The sequence below is a fragment of the Falco naumanni genome, chromosome 9, assembly GCF_017639655.2.
Source record: "Falco naumanni isolate bFalNau1 chromosome 9, bFalNau1.pat, whole genome shotgun sequence".
Classification (NCBI taxonomy): Eukaryota; Metazoa; Chordata; class Aves; order Falconiformes; family Falconidae; genus Falco; species Falco naumanni.
Window position 1 is genome coordinate 20330943 of NC_054062.1, and position 19495 is coordinate 20350437.

Below are 19495 nucleotides of genomic sequence, written 5' to 3' on the forward strand. Positions count from 1 at the left end.
TTAAAAGACAAGACAGTATACAGTTTAAATGCAAGAAATAACTACCAATATTTATCAGAAGACTTCTTATGGGGAAGAGAGAAGAGAAATCACTGCTGTAAAAAAGTGCCTAACAATGACCTAAAACACTGAGAATAAATTTATGGATGAAGCCATGGAAAAAAAAAATCCAGGTTGTTGTATTCATTATGTGAATTATAACTCATGGCTATAATACTTAAACTTTTGTTTCCTTCCTAACTAGGCCTGCCACACACAATATGCTATCAAAAAAGCTGCCAAACAATTGTTTCAATCTTCCAAAAAGCAAGTATGTAGCCCACCATGAGAAACAAATACGATAACCTGAAATCTGCCATCGCCTGCACACTGTCCAAGAATTCAAAAGAGTTAGAGGGAATTACCAGAAGAAAATCTGCTGCACAAAGACAAGTTCCCAGGTATCTTAATTCATATTATTTACTAACATGAATTTAGCTTCTCATGAAAAAAAACAATCATCTAGAATCTTAAATTCAATATAGTTCATGTAATTGCCAGTATTATAGATTTCTCTTTAATAAGAAGTATCTCAGGTTTTGCGACTGTACATAACCATTAGATTTTTTAAATCTATTAGGAAAGTAATTGTCACAGATTTAGTATGTTAATAGGAACATTTGAACTGAGGCTTCATTTAACCCATCCATCCCTTCAATAAGAAAATTGTGCAAGTCACTCCAAATTATGCATATTTTATAAGATTTTTCTTGGCTTAAAACCCTTCGATTGTACAATCATTTCTCTACAAGAAACATTTTTAAAAGTCACATACTGTAAGTGCTATGTCAGAAGTAACAGCAAAATGGGTTTTCACGTTAAGTCCTTCATTCTGCTACGATCAGCATTTTGCAGGACTACACAGATGGATTCTATGGTAGCCCTTCACTTCCTTGTTTAGGAGGTCACTTTTTTGCACTATTTCTTTTTATAAAGATCTATTTTTGACTGCTGTGGACTTCTGTTTACATATTAATCCACCTGATGCCTCCAGGAGCCATATAGTTTGCTAGTGAAATCATTTTCTCTCTGCTACACACAGCGTCTCCATGTAACTAAATGCTTCTGAACAGGACTTGGTATTTACGGCGATGTGAAGACGACTCCTCTCTGCGTGGTTATCCCTTAGAAATAAAAGAAACTCACAGTTCTGCTTTTCTGCAGTGGCTAACTCAAGGAGAAGGGGGGGGAAGGGGAATGGGAATATAAAAGGGCACAAAACTAACATCACAATTTCAGAAATACATCAGTTGATCTAATTAGGAGAATAAGGATTACTCCATTATTTCCTTGCCTTGGATAGCTGAGGGTTGATTTGGGGGTGGGGGGTGTTGAGCTGGAGGGGAAGCATTGAGAGAGATTATAGGATTTCTTAATTATTTTTTTATATATATAAGGATGGAATAAACTCCAGTATTTTGCTGGATTATTTTTAACATGAAGGAAAAATAAGACTGAAGCTAAGAACCTAAACCCTTCCTCAGCACAAAGCACTTCACTCAGCACCTGCAGTTGCACTGTATGTATAGCTTTAGCCAATTATCTACAAATTTACCAAGACCTTCACTGCTGTGCTATACAAGCTTGAAGTTACAGTAACACACTGAATTGCCTTCTTTTGTTTTGAAAAAATAAATAAATCTATGCAACAGTTGGAACAGTAAAAAAGGGGGTTTTGCTTTAAGTATTTTGACACAACATGAGTATTTCCTCTCAGGACAATTATCAATAAAAACAATTAATGCTGTGTATTACAAAACAGATTATAACCTAACTTTCAGCATCAAAAAAATAAAAAAACAACAGTGAGAAATCTTATACAGAAGACTGGACTGTCCACATGCTACAATTACACAGGTTACCACTACTGCCAGTCACAGGAGAGAAGCCTCGTACCAAGAAAGGGCAAAATCGCCTATTTGCCAAGATTTAGCTGACTGGGACACGGCTGAGAGAAAGGAAGAGGAAAAGAGAAAAGTCTGGCTCCCCACAATCATTGCTGCACCTCAGCTAAAAGTAAGTATTGGCCCTGGTCTTTTTGGCTGCCAGTCAGGTATTTCTTCATAAAAGTAATATGTTTATTTTTCTTCCCAGTCATCACAACATGCCAGGCCAATGGGTCATTCTGACCATTCAAACTGTCACGAAACACCTCTTCAATTTCTGATTTAATACTCATTCCTATTAAGATGGCAACATCGAAAACATAGATCTAAATAAAACAGCAAATCCTAAAGTGGTTTTGCCATATTCTTACAGGTACTAAACCAATATTACTTGTAATATCTAATGGATAATTAAAATCCAAGTACACATGAAGTATAAATATACTACAGCTAAAGGTTCTCAGGTGTCAGGCTTTCAAGATTATTTTTGTTTTTTCACATAACATTATTTAACCTTATATTTTTATTCCCATCACTATAAATATTATTCAAAACTTCTGGTATACACAATGTAAGTTTTTGATAGGACAAGTGTTAAAAATACTGTATTATAGTAATATGTATGTTGTTCACAGGACTACACAGAATACTTCATATATAAGCCAATCATCATATAGAAGTTCTAAGCAAATTTATGGTTCTTGCAATAATATCACTTACTGTTTCAGAAAACTGTTTTCATAACTTTACTTCCAACCACAAGGTCATTCATCATACTCTCAACCTGAACAACTACTACCACTTCAATATATGCAAACATGTGCAGGAGTGACAAACTACTAACAACAGATATATATTATCACTGTTTAAAAGAACATTTGATTTAAACATATCTTTCTTGCTCCAGTTTTCACCAGCTAAACCGTGTAAGCCAGAGAAAACCCTAGGATTACAACTGATTAGCCAAAAAATACAAGTAACAGTTTAATATATTACTATTCCCAAAATTTGACACAATACATTAACAACAAGGCTGTAGCTACAAGAACTTAATTCAAACCTTTAAAAGATGGCATTCTGTGATGATTTAAAAGTCTCTATGCATCTACTAATCACTAAGAGTCAAGTAAGTGATACTAATCACTGTTCTGTTTAACAACTTTGTAAAGCAAACTTCTGACAGATAGGTTATGGCAACTTGCCACCAGTTCCCAAAAAGAGTGTCTGCTTTCAGTCACATCACTTTATCGACACTTCCAAAGGAAATTCGGGGTGCTTCTGGTAAAATTAGTCATAAGTCATCAAATGTTTCAGCACCAAAACAGTGGTGGCACAATATTTCACGTTCCTTATGCATAAAATATTCCCACAGACATCTATAGGATTTCTGGAAATAAATGCAAAACCAAGTCTCAAGCAAACATGTTCTGCAACACCAAATATAGCAAGTTTGGAAATAGTTGGTGAAAAACTGCACAAGCTTCAATTTTTTTTTCTTCCAAGAGCCTGTATCAACCTGTGGGCTGAAAGGAGTGGGAGACTAGAACATGGGTAAGTTAAAATTGCACCTCATCGCAAACAGGCTTCACTATTTAATAAAGATGCACTTCAGAACTCCCCTCCAAAGCAATACCAACCACGAACAAGATCCGCGCTACAGAGAGAACCTATTTTAAAGTCTAGCAGTCAAAGCAGTGAGAGAGTGAACTGAGATGTGCTGCAATATTTATGCAGCCATTATAATGCAAATGCATAAGGTATTAGAAAGGCTATTTGCATTGGTGCACAGCCCCTTCAGTCTATGTACAATGCCAACAGAAAGAACAATTAGGATGCATGCATAACAAAAAGCTTCTGACCACAGCGTAGGCAGGTCCACTGAACCGGATACAATATCTATGGGATCAACAGGGCTCCATGGAAATACTGTCTGCTGGATCACTCCATACATCTTGCTCATACATAGAATATGAAGCACTTTAAGACACAAAAGCACGTAGGGGATTAGTATGGTGAAGGTAAGAGCAAGCTACAACCAGTTTACTGCGAGCACCAGTCGCATGTTTCTCAAGATGAACAACGGGGCTGGAGCACTGCTCGCCTCCCCAGGGCTGCTCCTCTGCAAAACCCCAACACTACTAACAGGCAAGTAGCAAACTTTCAAGTGTGCTAAAAATTAATACATTAAAAAAAAACCAAACAGCTGCATACTTTCCTGTGGCAAAACCCAATTATTTCCCAGCACTTTTTGTAACAGAAAGGGAGGCAGGTGTGCAAATTAGGATCTAATGTACATCCACTCTGAGAACACACTGTGCTTTTGTAAAGAAATCAAAGAGCAGACAAATAAAAAAAACCCCAAACTTGCATGTCTGTCTTTCTTTTTACATGTATAACTTAATGATAAAACAATACTAGAAGAACCAAGTATGCCAAATTGTTTTTAAGATGTTTCTTTGACTTCATAACCTACCATTTATCTACACCAATTCACAGCCTCTTAACATATTCTATGCTAGTCAGCATGTCTACAATTATATGACAGGCTCTGTTGTCTCCTGTATTTCTCTTGTAGAACAACACACATAAAGTACTTCTTAAACTGCAATGATCTTAAAACAGTCTAAATTTAACTATGTTGTATAGAATTACTTTTTTAAAAGAAATTCTAAACCTCGCATAATTTCTGTACCCAATATATCCATTACCTAGAGGCTAATGATGGAAAAATTCTTAGTAATTAAAATTCCCTTTTTATCCAGAGACCAGTTTTTTGCTATACTGAAAATGCCTTTATCAAACCAAATCTGGTGTCAGAGAATGCACAGATTTAACAGTACGTTACGTGTATTTCACAACACAGTCAAGCCCAAGCAATGCAGCAAAAACCAAGCAAATTAAGGTCAATGGCTAATACCGCAATCATTACCTGCTTATTATACAATCTGTTACATTTTATCCCAGTACATTTTGTAACATAGCAAGACTACTGTATCAAACAGACTACACGACCATGTCAGCGAGTACAATTTTAATGTAAACAAGGGTTCTATTTATCTTTACAATCTATTTACAACAGGCTGTTAAATCTTCACTACTATGTCCTCCACAGCCTTCTCACACACACACACAAACCCCCACCAGAAAGAGAGGGACAGAAGCATCGCCTCTGAGATGCACTTGCTTGCAGTAAAACCAAATAGAAGGTATTACAACAAGAGAGGAAACGCAAGCCTTGCTACAATTAAAAAAGCATCCACAAAGGAGCCACACAAAAAAAAAATAAAAATAAAAAGCAATGAGCCTCAAAGCACTTTGGATGGGAAATGCCACTAGCCAAGCTGAGCAAGAAGGTACGGCAGGCTGGGCGTGGGTACGTGGTATGGGCCACGGGCTACCCTGCACCCAGGCAAAGCACAGAGTCACCTGAACCCACCCGCTGAGGAGGGCAGGGGCGAGGTGGAATGAGGGGTGAGCCATCCCGGGGGCTGTGGCGGGCAAGGGGAAGGGGCAAGCACTGCCTTCCCCTCCCTCCATGCACACAAGTTTTCACCTTTCTTCAGACACGAAGGAGAACCTGCTGCTAGAGAGAAACAGCTTCTTATAGCACCCACCCAAATTCTCCACGATGGTATTTTGGAACATCTGAGATCTCTTCATGCAGTTATATTTCATCATCATCATAGTACCCCTTTCCAAAAGGGAGATCAGTTATTTGCAGGGCTTCCTCAGGAAGGGATCACAAAATGTGATCCTTCTCATTTGTAACAAGCAGAAGATACTTTTACAGCCTTAATCCAGTTAACATGCATGAGCCCCATGCACACATGCAAGCACACACAACCACCTATTTCATGGGTGCTGTATGCGGGTCGGCAGCAGCCGCCTCGCACGCTGACAAGCCAGGACCGCCGCGCACCGCTTCAGCAGAAACATTGTTTTCTAGAAAGCCACGGCCAAGTAACAATTCATCCAAGGGTTTCCTAAAAGGCACACACAGAGCGAGCTTCAAGCAATTAATTTCTGTACACAGGCTAAGAGTGCAGGAAGACAGTTGGAGAAAACACTCATCTTCTGAAGGAATCCCTTCAATCGCGCAAAATTCCTGGAGGAGAATACACCCGTCAGTGCGATTTAAGTGTCAACATAACAAAGGAACGCCCCTCCCAGCACCTCCTGCCTTACAGATATGTCACGCTGGAAAGGAAAAACTAGACCGGGAAGACAGCTATTCGCAATCAGCACTGTTTATCGACCCTACCCTTGCCATCACCCCCCAAAAAAAATGCTGGGGATTGTTTAAGGTTTCTAGAAAGAACAGAATAAAGGGACATGGCAGAAGACAGCGTCCTCTTTGAGGATTCCTCAGTATTCCTCAAAGGAAAGCTGTGGATACAAGGAGAGCTTTGTCTGGAATCATCTTTCTATATTACAAGATTACACATAAAATTAGTTTTGCCCAATGTATGTGTTCTGCCTTGCCACATGTACAGAAATCCTGATGGCTGACAAACATTAGCCTAAATTAACAGGAATCCAGCTTCAAATTAGTAAAACAATCTCCCATTTCACTCATCCAGAGCAAAGAATAATTACACAGAAAACCAAAACAGTCAAACCCAAATCATTCAACAGGAATTAAGAGGATAAGGGTGTTACTAAAATTAAAATGTATGCACAACAGTGTAATAACAAATTCATAGGATACAGTAAATCTTTCCCAAAACCAGGCTAGGATTATATCAAGATCACCATACAACATATGCCTGAAATATGGCTGTAAGTAAGTGTGACTTAATTTGACCACCACCTACTTTAAGCCCTTGATTTTATAAATAGAAGCATCCAATAATGACTAGTGATTAAAAAAAAAAACAAACCACAGTTTAGAAGGTAAAAAGAAGAAACAATACATACAAAGTCAAGCACGCAAACAAAAAACAGCAGAAAATTAAGACCCTGAAGGTAATTACTAAAGCCATTTTAATTTCTATTTTGATAGTCCAAAAAAATCCCGACCAAGTACTGCAGACATGACAATAAGCACAATTACAATTCCTTAATCATGAATATTCTGCCTCAAAAGTGTCTGCACATGTGCAGAGCTGAATAAAACAGATGCTTCCATAATCCCATCTCAAAATCGTGAGTTGAAAATTACCAGTACAGTTTCAGTACTCTGTTTTCTCACACATGGTAACTTTTTATTCCACGTCCATACCTGCTCCTAAATAAACCGGTAAAGTCAAGCAGCCACACAGTTTCACCAAACTTCACTTCTGCTGAATTTCTGTACAGCTCACGCCCAGTTGCAATTTTAGTCAACACACATGGCCGTTCAGCTTACAGGAGGTTACTACAGCTTTTTAACCATTTCCTAGAGAAAGATACGTACAACTCGGTGGAAACACCTTCTACAGCCACGAATACAGGCGGGAAGCTGTCACACCACCCTCTGTGTGACATCTGTTTTAAATACCGGGAAAATCACCTGGCTAGACGGGAAGGCGAGGAGTTTTGAAACGAGATTCTGCCTCCCCGGCTCCATCACCACTGCCACAATAAATACATCGGGTGAAACAGGAAAAGAGGCTCACGCCTATACGAGAGGGTGGGGGACAGCACTCACACACACGGCAGCAGATGTAATCATTACCCTGAACGCCGGTAATCATTACCCCGAGCGTCAGTGCCACTACACACACGCGAAGTCCCTCAAAATTTCCCTCGCCAGCTCTCGGTGCCGGGAGCGGGCGGGGAGGAGGAGAGGTGAGGCTGTGAAACGGAGCTTCCTCCTTTCTTTTTGTGGTGGTGGTGGTGTTGTGGCGGTGGCTGGTCGATGCCATCGCCCGGCAGCGCGGAGGAGCGGGGCAGCCCCGCCGCCCGGCCCAGCGGGGCGATCGGCCGCCCCCGCCCCGCCGCACGCAGCGGGCGGCCCCCGGCCCGCCCCACCTGCCCCGGGCCCCGCGGCTGCCGGGCGGGGCGGCCCCCGCCGGGGCACACGCACACACGGAGCCGCCGGTACCGGTGCGCGCAGCCCGGGCGGGCCGCCCCGCCGCCTCCCGCCGCCCACCCCCCCGCGGCTACCTGCCGCCCAGGCCCTCCCCGCCTTTGTGCCCGCGGCCTCCCGCCTCCTCCGCCGTTGCCCCCCGGCCGCCGCCAGGCCCACCCCGCCCGCTGTCAGCCGCCGCCTCAGCGCGCCCCGACGCCCCCGGCGGCGGCGAGTCCCGCCGCCGCCCCCCGGCCCGCCGCGGCCCCCGAGCCCGGCCGCCCCGTACCGTGCGGCTCCGCCATCCTCCCGAGGCGCGCTCGGCACCCCCCCTCCCCGCCCGCCCCTGCCGGCCACCGTCTCTGCGCACCGAGCCGTCACGGGACTCCCCGCCCACAGACCTCCCGCGGCACCACAGGGGCGGGCCCGCCGAGGCGCGGGGCGACCGACCGCTTCCAGGTTACGGCGCCGCCACCATCTTGGCGGCGGGCGGAAGTGGCCCGGTTGCCCCTGGCGACGGCGAGGCGGCGGGGCGGGGGCGCCGTGGCGGGAGGTGCCGGGCGGCCCGCGGCGGGGCTCCCCGCTGCCTCTGCCGTTCCCGCGGGGGCCCGCAAGCCCTGCGGGGCCCGGGCCGCCCCGAGCAGGTGGCCAGTGCCGCGCTGCCTCACCGGCCACCCCTCCCGCTGAAAGCCGGGGGAAACCTGTGCCGAGATTCCCCTGAGGGCGCAGGACAGCCCGTAGCCCCGGCGGTCGCTGGCTGCGGCCCGTTAGAGTATCCCAAGGAGCGGGCACTGTTTTCCCGCCAGTCCCACTGTTTGACCGGAGCGTTTGCCCCCCGGGACCGACGGCACCAGAAATTCCGGTGTCCTGAGGCCCTGCGGAGCGGCTCTCCTCAGCGCCCAGCCACCCCGCTCCTGCTGCAGGTCACCTCCGGCTACTGAGGTGTCATGAAAGAGGGGCCAGGGGCCTGCGGCCTTCCCGCCTTCCCTGTTTCTACAAAAGCGGGACCGTCCCACTTGGCACCTCCTATGACCTTGAACCAACACGCCGAGATACCACAAGCTAGGCGCAACCAAGCCGCCCTGGCAAGGAATACACATGGGAGCTGCAAGAAACGGCTTGCAGAAACGGCGGCAGCCGTTCAGGAGGTGGCAACCACACCTCTGCATAGGCGAATGTGCTCAAGTGTGACGGAGCATCTGCCATTGGTTGTCGTTTGATTTCGGATGGGATTTTAAAGCAAGTTCTTTGATGACTTGTTGCAACAGACCTTTCAGTATTTTGCTGAGAAATGTTTAGCTTTTTAATGCTAAATTTTCAGGTGGTTGCAATCAGTTCCCCTTTCAAGCCTAGAGGGATTCTGCACTGCAGTAGCAACTCAACTTTCTAATTTCTGAAACACATTACAGCTAGTGGGAGCCTACTAATTGACCTCAGTACTTGCTGGTCTGGACTGGTCCCACTGGCGCACATTCAAAAAGAACAGCACCCACCTCAGCAGAATGAAAATCATTAATAAACTTGGGAGCTGTTTCCTACATCAGATAGATCTAAGTATCTGCTATTTCCATCAGTTTTTTACAACTTTTGGCAACCATCAAGGCTACTTTCAGTGAAACAAGGCTATTTGCATTCAATTATCTGGGTTCTGACAGTTTTCTTTGTGTGATTCTTTGGTGAACCAGACAGTTCAATGTGGTTACATGCTTTTTTACTAATAAATGCTGGACAGCGTTTAAAGCAGAATTGGCTTTTTGGCATAATGGGTCACAGGGCAGAAACCAGGTGTAACTTCCTAGTGACAATATTTCTTACAATGACTGGATGTTTATTTGTTGTTATTACTCAATAAAACATTCAATGTGGATAGTGCACCAAACCCCTACAAGGCATGGAAATGTGTGCTTTGCCCTGAAAGCTTGGAGTCTGAAAGAATTTTTTCTTGTGTAGCTTATTTGAATGCACACAGATGTCTACATATAACTACAGCTTCTGTATTAAAGACCATAGTGTGTATTCACCCCACATAGGGAGGATCTGAATGTTTTGTTGACCGTGCCTTTACATTTCTCAGGCTCTTTGTGTGCAAAGTGCCACCGCCCAGTTGCTTTAGGATTGAAGAAGTATGTGCAAAGGATATATGCTACACGTACTCTGGTTCAGTTAGAGATTTTACTTCTGTTTCCTCTCTCTTTGCCTTTAAAATATGATTTGAAATCTAAAAAGTTATTACTCTGTACTCCAAAAACCTGGTTTGCTCTTTTCAGGATGAAACATAAACCTGAAAAGCTGATATAAAGCAGAGCAGGACAATTGTCACTAGACAAGGAACTGGCCAAGAAATTTACACTGATAACTCCACCCTTCTGTTGCAATTCCTTAAATATGTCTTATAAGATTAGATCGAACCTACAGTAATACTTGTGCCAACTAACCGACCTTTTTGCAAAGGCAGAATTGGTACACACAAGATTTGTTTTCAATCTGCACAAATGGAGTAGTTTATACCTTCCTACTGGATGCTGGAAGGCTCAGGTCTGACCTACTACCAGCCTCCATCAGCATTGTTTGTCCCCAAATCTTCATCGACACAGACCTGACCCAGTGCAGAAGGTGAGTACAAGAGTCACAGTCCTTACAAGTATTAGTTAACGGTGTGTCAGGATCAGGAGACTACACTGACAGGCCTGTATTTTGAACCTTGTGGTATTGCAGCTGAGTACCTCTCTTTAAGATAGATCCACAGACAGTGAGTCAGAGGTTCCTCAGTCTCTGTTGCCCCAGAAAACCCATAGAACTGTGCGAGGATCTTGAATTACTGCCATGCATACTGAAATAAACAGGAGAGAAAATATAATTAACGAGCATTTCATAACCTACATGTGTACAGGTTCTGAAGGGGTTTCACTGGCAATTTCATTTGGACATTGCCTAACTTAAACACTTGGCTTTGCAAAATTCATAACGTTCCTTTAACACCTGTGGTTTTTCCTGGGTTCCTGAGAAGGACAATTGTCAACGCAGGATCACACAGCACCTCAATGGGTCATCAGCCATGCTGGTACGTTTGCATGTTCAACACAGACCTCTGCCTCTTTTACACAAAGAGAAACAAATAGCAGCAGTGGATTGTTATCCTCCATCTAGACCAGCAGTGGAGGGGGATAAGTGTTGGAATTTGGATTATTCAGTGGATTCATAAAACCATTCCTAAGGCTATTTAGTATTTACACAGTTGTTTCAAGCATGTTTCTACAAAGCAGCATGATTTATTAGGAGCTAGTTCTTACACAATGAACTAAAATAAAGTAATCAATTAGTTAAGCTTGCTTAAGCTGACCACAAGATCAATCTAGCAACTTCAGAATCATCTTTCGACTGAATTCAGATACCTTTGATATAATACCCTCACTTGCTTTTTCTTAATTTATTGGCTGACAGACCAATGAATTGACCCTTTCTCTCTTGGTCATGTGACCTTTTCACTACCTCCTCCCACCTGTAAAATTTTTGTCATCTTAACTACAAGAAAGCCTCCTCTCCTCCCCCAGGCAGGCAGCTGCCGCCTTATCCAAGGACACTCAATTCTAGTCATTTCTGTACTGTGGGTTGGGGCAGACAGCACAAGAGGCAAATTCTTTGCCAGCTGAGCCAATGTGAAGGCCAGCCTTGGGGAAGCTCTGTTCTACTTCCAGCTCTGGAAGTCAGAATGTCCCAGTGAGCACAGCCCATTGCGCCCTTTTCCACCCATGTACCCCTCTGCTCTGCCCTGCGCAGTGCTGCCTTCCACAGCTCTCCCCTGCTTCTCCATTCCCTTCCCCTCCACCTGTACCTGACCACCTGTAGACTTCACCTGTTCCTTCCCCAGGCTCTCTCCTTTCTTAACCTCCAGCAGGACCTGAACTTTGGTTCCCCACTCTGATCCTAGTTCAGTCTCTTGTCTAGTTCTTCATCTCACTGCCTATCCCCCTGACTTTCCTGTCTCTTCCTTCTCGTCCCTTTGTACTGGCAAACTGAATTCTGCTGTGTCTTCTGCCAGTTCCTTGCCAGCCAGTCTCAGCATAAAACTCTTAATTCCCAGTTTCACTTTCTTTGTGAATCTTAATCTTCTTTTATCATGTCTCGAACCTCCAAATTCCCAGTCCTAGGTTCTAGCTCCCTCTCATCTATACCTCAATCTACTCAAACCTTCCTGCCCTATCCTATTCCTTTCCCATCTCTTGAATCACCAGCTTACCATAAGTCTGGCTTCAGTCTCTTAGCCAAGGGTTGCAACAGGTTTACTTGTCCTGGAGGAGAGAAGCATGCTTCAAAGGCTGGTGGCACGACAGAGCCCATCTAATTTTCTGAGCATCATAACAATCATGAAAATATGTGAAAAAATAAATGAAAAAATGCCTTTGTCGTTGCTTTTCTATCTTCCTCTTGAATGTTACCTTGGTTCCACTGCTTTTATTATGAGTACAAAAACTGGGAAGGCTGGAATAGTTAGCACAACTCAGGAGCTGAAGGGGAAAGAGGAAGGGTCCTAGGCACAAAAACTGTACCTGAAGGCTGAACATAGACTTTAAGAGCCCTTGTCAATTGTCTAGGAGCTAACACTCCCAGCAGAGTGGCTGACAACAAGTTCCGTCACGTTGAAGACAGAGACTGCCCCACCAGAGCGAAAGCTTCTACTGGGTGCAAGATGCTGTTGCAATACAAAAAAGGATGCAAAGAAGGGGAACCTCAAAATGTGGTTCTCTGTTGAAGGACTACAGTACAGTAGGATGTTGCTATTTTTGCTGTCTGTTTCTTTTATGTGTTCAGAGTCAGGTCTGCTTACTTGAGTGACAAGAAATTATTTTTGCTTTTCATTCAGTTGGTTCTAAAAAGCAAATGTATGCTAAAAGGACAGAGCGTGATTAAGGTACCTATGTTCTCAAAACCAAGCAGTATGATTTAGGGCTGTAAAACTATCATGTAAAAAACAGTTCTGGTCCTGCCAGCTTCAAAGTTCAACTCATTAGCCACCTATCTATGTCAGGCTGTTAGCAATTTTTTAAGCAGACTTCCTAGTCTTGCAGGAGCTCTTCCAGGTGGAAAGACAGGACGTATCAACGCTAAAACAGCACATCCAGAACGCCAAGCATAAAACTATGTTCTCTTATTTACTTGCACGCACACAAAGTTTTTCAAGTATGCATTGTGTCCTAACTGCCCCAGGGCCAGCAGTTCTTCAGTTGATTTAGTGCAAGGGAAAACTGCAAATCCAGCAGGCTATCAAGCAAGCTAATCTTCAGTTACACAAATGGAGAGACAACCAGTTCAAACAATTTATCTTTCAAAGTCAACACTACAACAGAAACAAGCAAGAGCTTTTTCATTCACAACAGACAAGAAACTGTATTTTTTTAGTGTAGATATTCTAGACAGGGTAGTATCAGCTGTTAGAAACTTCCTACTTTTCTCTGCAGTGAAAGACAGGGCGAATTAAAGGCTTCAGTTGTCTGTACTTCGAAAGGGGAGAAAGGCTGGAATGAAAAACTCAGTTAAACTGAAACAGATGTTGATTATTCCAGCTCCAGACAGGCCATCCCTAAAGAAACCAACCTTTCTTGACTTCATTTCGTTCTTCTGGTGCTTGCAAAAATTCATTTCTGACATCCCAGTGTAACTCAAAAGCACAAAGCAGGATCCAACAGGACATTCTGTGCTCTGGTGGACAAGCTTCTCTTAGCCTGGGTCTGCAGCACCTGAATTTCAGTTGGCATTGTGCCTACCAAGGACTAACCATGTCCAGGGCCAGCATAACTCCCACAGCTAAGGGGCAAGAAGGGATGGGTATTCACAAAAGCTTGTTTAAATCTACAGAGGTTAAGCTTACTCTGTAGTCAATAAGATAAGCCTGTGCTTAGGCAATCTGAATCATATTCTGAAGAAATCGCTTTTTCCATTGACCTCACGCAGACCCTGGGGAATTGAGCTTCGCAAGGGAAAAGCCACTTCCTCCCCAGGAAAGTGCATTCAAGCCTAAATGGCTGTGGGTTCACCAGCTTTTTACGTGCCGCAGATTGCTGTTGGACTCCAGCGCTGCATGAGCACTGTAGATCTGCATGCCTGCAGGTGGTACAAGGCATCTTCCACCATTGTACCTGTTTCACTTGGCTCTTATGTCAACCTTCTAAAACTGGCTGGCACCAATAATCTGGTACAGTGTGGCTTAGGTTTCATTTACACTGCATGTTGTTTCATGCCTTCAAAGGTCTGTGAAGATTAATACCAGGCTGACTGGTATGGCACGGTATGTAGGAATGTGAGTATAGCCCAAGTTTTTCTCTGCTGAACTTCGCACAAGGGCATATCCTGCCCCCATTCCGCATGAAAGAGGGAGCAGGCTTCCACTTACCTGGTGTCCTCTCTGATCCTCAGCAGCCACAACAGGGTAGCAGTGTGGCCTGTCCTTCAAAGAGAGCGCCTGAAGACAACAGTTCCATACAGTTACTTACCATTTTTAGCTGATAAAGGTGTGAAGCCAAAGGAAGGAGGCTGCCACAGCAGCCAAGAAAGGGGAGAGGTCTCTGAGAGTGGTGGCCCCAGGGAGGCAGAACAATTTTGTTACAAGGTTCTTTTAGATTACACGTAAACAATTCAACGTGTCCTAAACATGACTGGGAGTGGCAGCACATCCATGCTGAGCCACGTAAAAAAGCCAGCTGCCCCATGCCCAGGCAAGTATCGTTGCCAGCAGGTTAACCAAGGCCATAGGCAGAAGCAGTTTTACTCAGGATTACATCTTGTCACTGCTGCAAGCTCCGCTGTCTGAAATGTGGAAGAAGATGTAGATCAGCTGAATAGAAGAGTCCCCAGGAAAACAAACAAACAAACAAACAAGCCAACCAACCTCATCTACATTCTGACAAAGAGAAAAAAATTCTTTAAGTAATTTGGGACGGGAAAATTGAGCTGGAATGAAATATTTGCCTGTTGGTCTTAATAGCTGCAGCTCTGCTATCTATTTTCTCTCCCACTTCCAGACTGTCAGCAGGGATTGAGTGTTCTCCTGGAGCCAGGGATGGATTTCCTGAATGGTGACAAATAGCAGTAAAGCCTGAAGCCAATTCCACAGTGAAATCATTATATAAATTGCTCTTTCCTGCAGAAAGAGATGGATGAAAAATAAAACAAATGAGAAAATAGTATGAAATGAGTAATCTTACAGTTCAGTTACAGGAAGCGAAAATAACTACTCCAACAACGATGCTGGCTCAGTCAGGGAGCCAGGCGTCACAAGGAGTACACCTGTAAAGGAAAATTTCAGTTGAGGATTTCTGAAAAAAACCTGAAAACTAGATTGGTCAGGTGCAGAATGGTTTTCCAAAAAGACAAAATAAAACTCCAGAGCTGTGAAAACTAGAGCACAGTGAGTGCAGGCAACTACAGTATTTATTATTATTATTGTGGTAGGGCACAGAAGCCTTGATCTTGATCTTACGTGCAGGGTGCTGTACAAAAAGAGTGTTCTGATTCAGAGATTGAAAACTAAACGTAAGACCAGAAACATGACACACATTTGTCACAGACACAGGGAGCATGAGGAAAGAAAAGCAGACAGTGTACTGCCAAGTTTTTTTATAGGCCATACAGACAAGGAGAGCATTGGAGAGAGCTCTGAAAGATGATTTTCTCAACACACATTAATAAGGGGTTGGTTGCAAGGCTGGGAGAAAGTATAGAGATGTTTGAAATGGTAACAAGTAGTCAGTGGAACTGGTCATCACAACCTGATCTCAGGGAAGAGCTGACGCCCTGGTAATGCTCTGAAACAGATGAACAGGGATGGGCTAGGGAAAGACAGGCCTTGAAGAGGTAGGCATATGACACACAAGAGAGGAGAGTTAGTAGACAGTAAAGAAAGAAGTGACACAGAGTGATGGGCTAAGAATAGTCCTGCATTGTGAAGGCACGGGCTTGGTTACTGAAGAGTTTTCTTTCCCCCTCTTGTTTCTCAGGGGGAGAAGCAGTGTTTCAAGGGAGAGTAAGACAATCATTTGACTGTGTTAAGAGATTTATGGTCTGACTTTACCATGTGTTAAAATATTGATTCTCTTTCTAACATATGCTTCAGATATTGACTTTTTTTTTCTATATAGAAGACTGACTTCTGCATACAAAAGCTGGAACTTCATAGTAGGATCCAGCGATGCTGGGTAAATACAAAATGATGTAAGTGAAGCACAAGTATCAGATTTTTTCCACTCAATTAAATAAAAAAGCAAAAGAGACACGGAGCAGTCTGTGGCAGTGAGAAGCTGGAATAATTAAACAATAATATGACAGACGGTGCATTTACGGGCAATTACAGCATGCCTCTGCTGGCACTTTAAGGCACAAGGCCAAAGACTTAAGCGATTCAAACCACACAAGTAGAACAGAAATCTCCTAGAAATGCCAGTATAGAGCATCTGGCTTGGGAGCCCAGAATGGGACTTACACATAGCAATAAGACAGGCAGGCAGGTGTCTGCATTTACTGGATGTTACTGCTAGAGACAGAGCAGGAAGGGCAGCCCGTCAAAAAGCTGTTTCTGTGTCCCTTGGATAATACTTTTCCAGGCACTTTTAGGTATGTAGCGCTAAAAGACAAATCTTCACGGTGAATAAGGACATTTCCTCTTCTCCTGCGCATACAGCTTGAGGATACCACTGCATCAAATGATGGCAGATTTAAAGTAAGTATTTCAGAAAGCTCAACTAAAAGAAATCACTCATCTGTCAACTCCCAAAAACAAGGGCTGGCTTAAACATCAAGCTATCAAGTTTCAGGCTCTGAAGGCATTTGGGATTTCCTCAGGTGGTCACCTGAGGCTTTCTGTTCCTCACCTTACCCCACGCAGCAAACGCAAACCACCTTCGTCCTCCTGCCTCTGAAGAAGATGGGCTCTGTAGCCCTTGGTACCACTCAGCACCTTAACAGGACAATTGCATGAAATCTGCACAAGTATTCTTGAAAGTATTGGTATGCGTTATTCAACACATGCCACAGTCATGCTGGTACGCTACCTTTCTGACCTTGTCAGCACATATAGAAGTGAAACAAGCTGTAGAGACTTTTAGAAAAGAAAAGAGAGAGATCTCCCTGGAAAGCAAACACAGATTGGGTGTTGTTAAAAGCTTCTTAAACTGTCAACAAAGTATTTCTTTAAACTCAGAACAGAAAATCACCTTCAAGACAGGGAATTCTCATGAAAGTGCCTTTATTTTTAAACACCCCATGTCTGCAGCTACATGATTATACAGGACACTGAACCAGAATTTTGGTTTTAAAGTATGGACTTAATTCCAGACTTTCTTGTCATATGGAAAAAATGGAAAACATGAACTTGAAAGGCTCAAACAGCAGAATGAATATAAAAATGCATTTAGCATGTATAAAGACAAAACCCAAGCCTCATAAACAAATGTGAATGGCAACATTGCTTCACCTAAATGCTTTTTTCTACTACTTAGTAGGAGATGTTTCTCAAGACTTAAAATAAGTGTTGTTTTGTATCTGCAGGGCTTTCAGCAAGCAGTGCCCCACGTTACGAAACTCTCCGGATTCCTGCAATGCACATCTCTGCTGCCTGCTGCACTCAAGAGTATCTGGGAAGAGGAGGAGGAAAACAAGCTTATCATTTATAAAATTATTGCTGGTTTTGTGGTTGTGAGGCTTTCTGCAGTGTACACGAATAACTTGGTTGTGACATCAGTAAAATAAGGATATGCAACCTAAAGTGCATTGCCCTCTCGGTGGATACCACTCTCACGCTTTGTCAAATAACGTTGGGGTTTCTATGAAGGTCAGGTCTTAGGATTTTAGGAAGCTGCATGCCATGGGGACACAACTTGAGACCTGAGCATCACCACACTGTGCGCAAGGACAGTCTTGTTCTGACTTCTGAAGCCACATGAGGTGGCACCAAGACAATGCACTGATTGAGCACGGTTCCACTGCAAGTGCGTGGTGCTTTTCCCAGATTGAAGGGTTTTAGCAAAGTATTTCAGCTTTCTAGCTATTTCTGGCAACCGGAAAGGCCCATAAGAGAAATGAGTGTATGTTCAAGTACATGTCGACCCCAGAGGCAGAAAAATGGCAAAAACACGGTATAACTACGCTGTCTGTAGCAGAAGATCAGGTCCCTCACCTGTAATTGGAAAAGTCACATATTCTCCTGTTCTTCTACCAACAAAACAAGGGGAATTAGGTCCTCTATGCTACATTTTCTTCTCCTCTCAACTATGGCTAACATCACTCTAGTGAATAAATACCAGCCTCCCTCAAAGCTAAACCTATTCTTGTTTTTAAGGCGCTTGGCGATACTAAGCTGCAGACAATGGTCATGCCTCTCCCCTCTCTCTCATACAATCCTTCCAGTCCTGAGGGTGGTAACTATGTTTTTCCCCCAGTGGACAGAGGTGTCTTAAAAGCAGACTCACTAGAGACTGTCAAAAACAATCTCCACAATCATGCCTGTCCCAGTGCTATCAGCTTTCTAGATAGGCTGCCAAGTTGGCATTTGACTAGCTAAGAAAATGGATTTAGCATACGATGCCAGATTCCACTTCTCAGTCAGTAAAATGCTCAAGTAACAAACTGAGTTGACCATTGTTTCTTATCACCAAGCAAACAAACTTCGTTGGCAGGAAAACTGCGTTTGGAAAGTGATTCCCTACATGACTGAGATGGGCTCTGGTTGCTAGAAATGCCAGTCCTCACATAATGCTGGAGTCCAGGTGGTCATCGGCACTATGAACAACACTGTCAAAAAATCTAGCCTGCAATTTGATTTCAATGTCTTGCTTTTAGTTCATCTTCTGTTCCTCTGCAGGCCATATTTGATACCACAGGAATAACCATCGGTTTCACAGCACAAGATTTTCAGTCGTAACTAGCTGTCTTTTATGTTCATTTTTAGCCACAGCCTTACCTAAGATGATGGATCAGCTTTTGCAAACAAACAACTACCAAATTACTGATCTGCAAATCACATGTACTATTTAAAATGCCCCAGTCTACAAACATCCAGTCTTCATAAATCGGTCCCTAGTTCTTTCCCTTCTAATCAGTATGAAGTACTAACTGGCACACAGGCTATCACACCAGACAAAAGAGCTTTTCCCATGGGAATCAGCGGGAACGCTTCTGTGCCCTTCAAACGGTAGAGAAGGACATCCCAAGCAAGCACATCCATTGTATAGTCTCATCAATGCCAATCTTCTGACCTGCAAGTGGAACATGTGAATCACAACAAAATGGGCTCACTTCTGCACTGCCCCGGACCAAACCAGAAGTGTTGTCTTTGGCCGACTCCACAAAAGGCAGGAAGCAGGAGACCCGTGCCCAGCCTCTGCAGGGTCTCTGCTGGCCTCCAACCCAACCAGCAGGCAAGACTTCCAGCGAGGTGGAAGCCGGCTACCTGGGGAACCGTCAGTTTCCTACTCTTTCCTACTAATTTGCCTTAGAGGAAAAAGGAAATGGTTCTGGAACAATGCAGACAGAGGCTTTAAATAACTATCAGAGAGGTGCCGCTTACTGGAAGTTTTATCACAGGTCTCCCAGC

The 19495-nt window shown here is 43.8% G+C and overlaps 1 protein-coding gene across 3 annotated transcripts in view; it reads right to left on the reverse strand.

Moving 5' to 3' along the window:
- The window catches only part of SHOC2 (SHOC2 leucine rich repeat scaffold protein), a 70692-nt gene extending 62306 nt beyond the window's left edge, over positions 1-8386 (reverse strand). Inside the window, exon 1 of one of the 3 annotated variants that reach the window (XM_040606392.1) lies at positions 8285-8386. The gene's annotated coding sequence lies outside the window, so the exon portion shown is untranslated. Of the gene's footprint in view, positions 1-7416; positions 7515-8203 lie in introns of those variants that run through there. The other 2 variants (XM_040606390.1, XM_040606389.1) reach the window with 2 other exon arrangements.
- Between the last annotated feature and the right edge of the window lie 11109 nt (positions 8387-19495).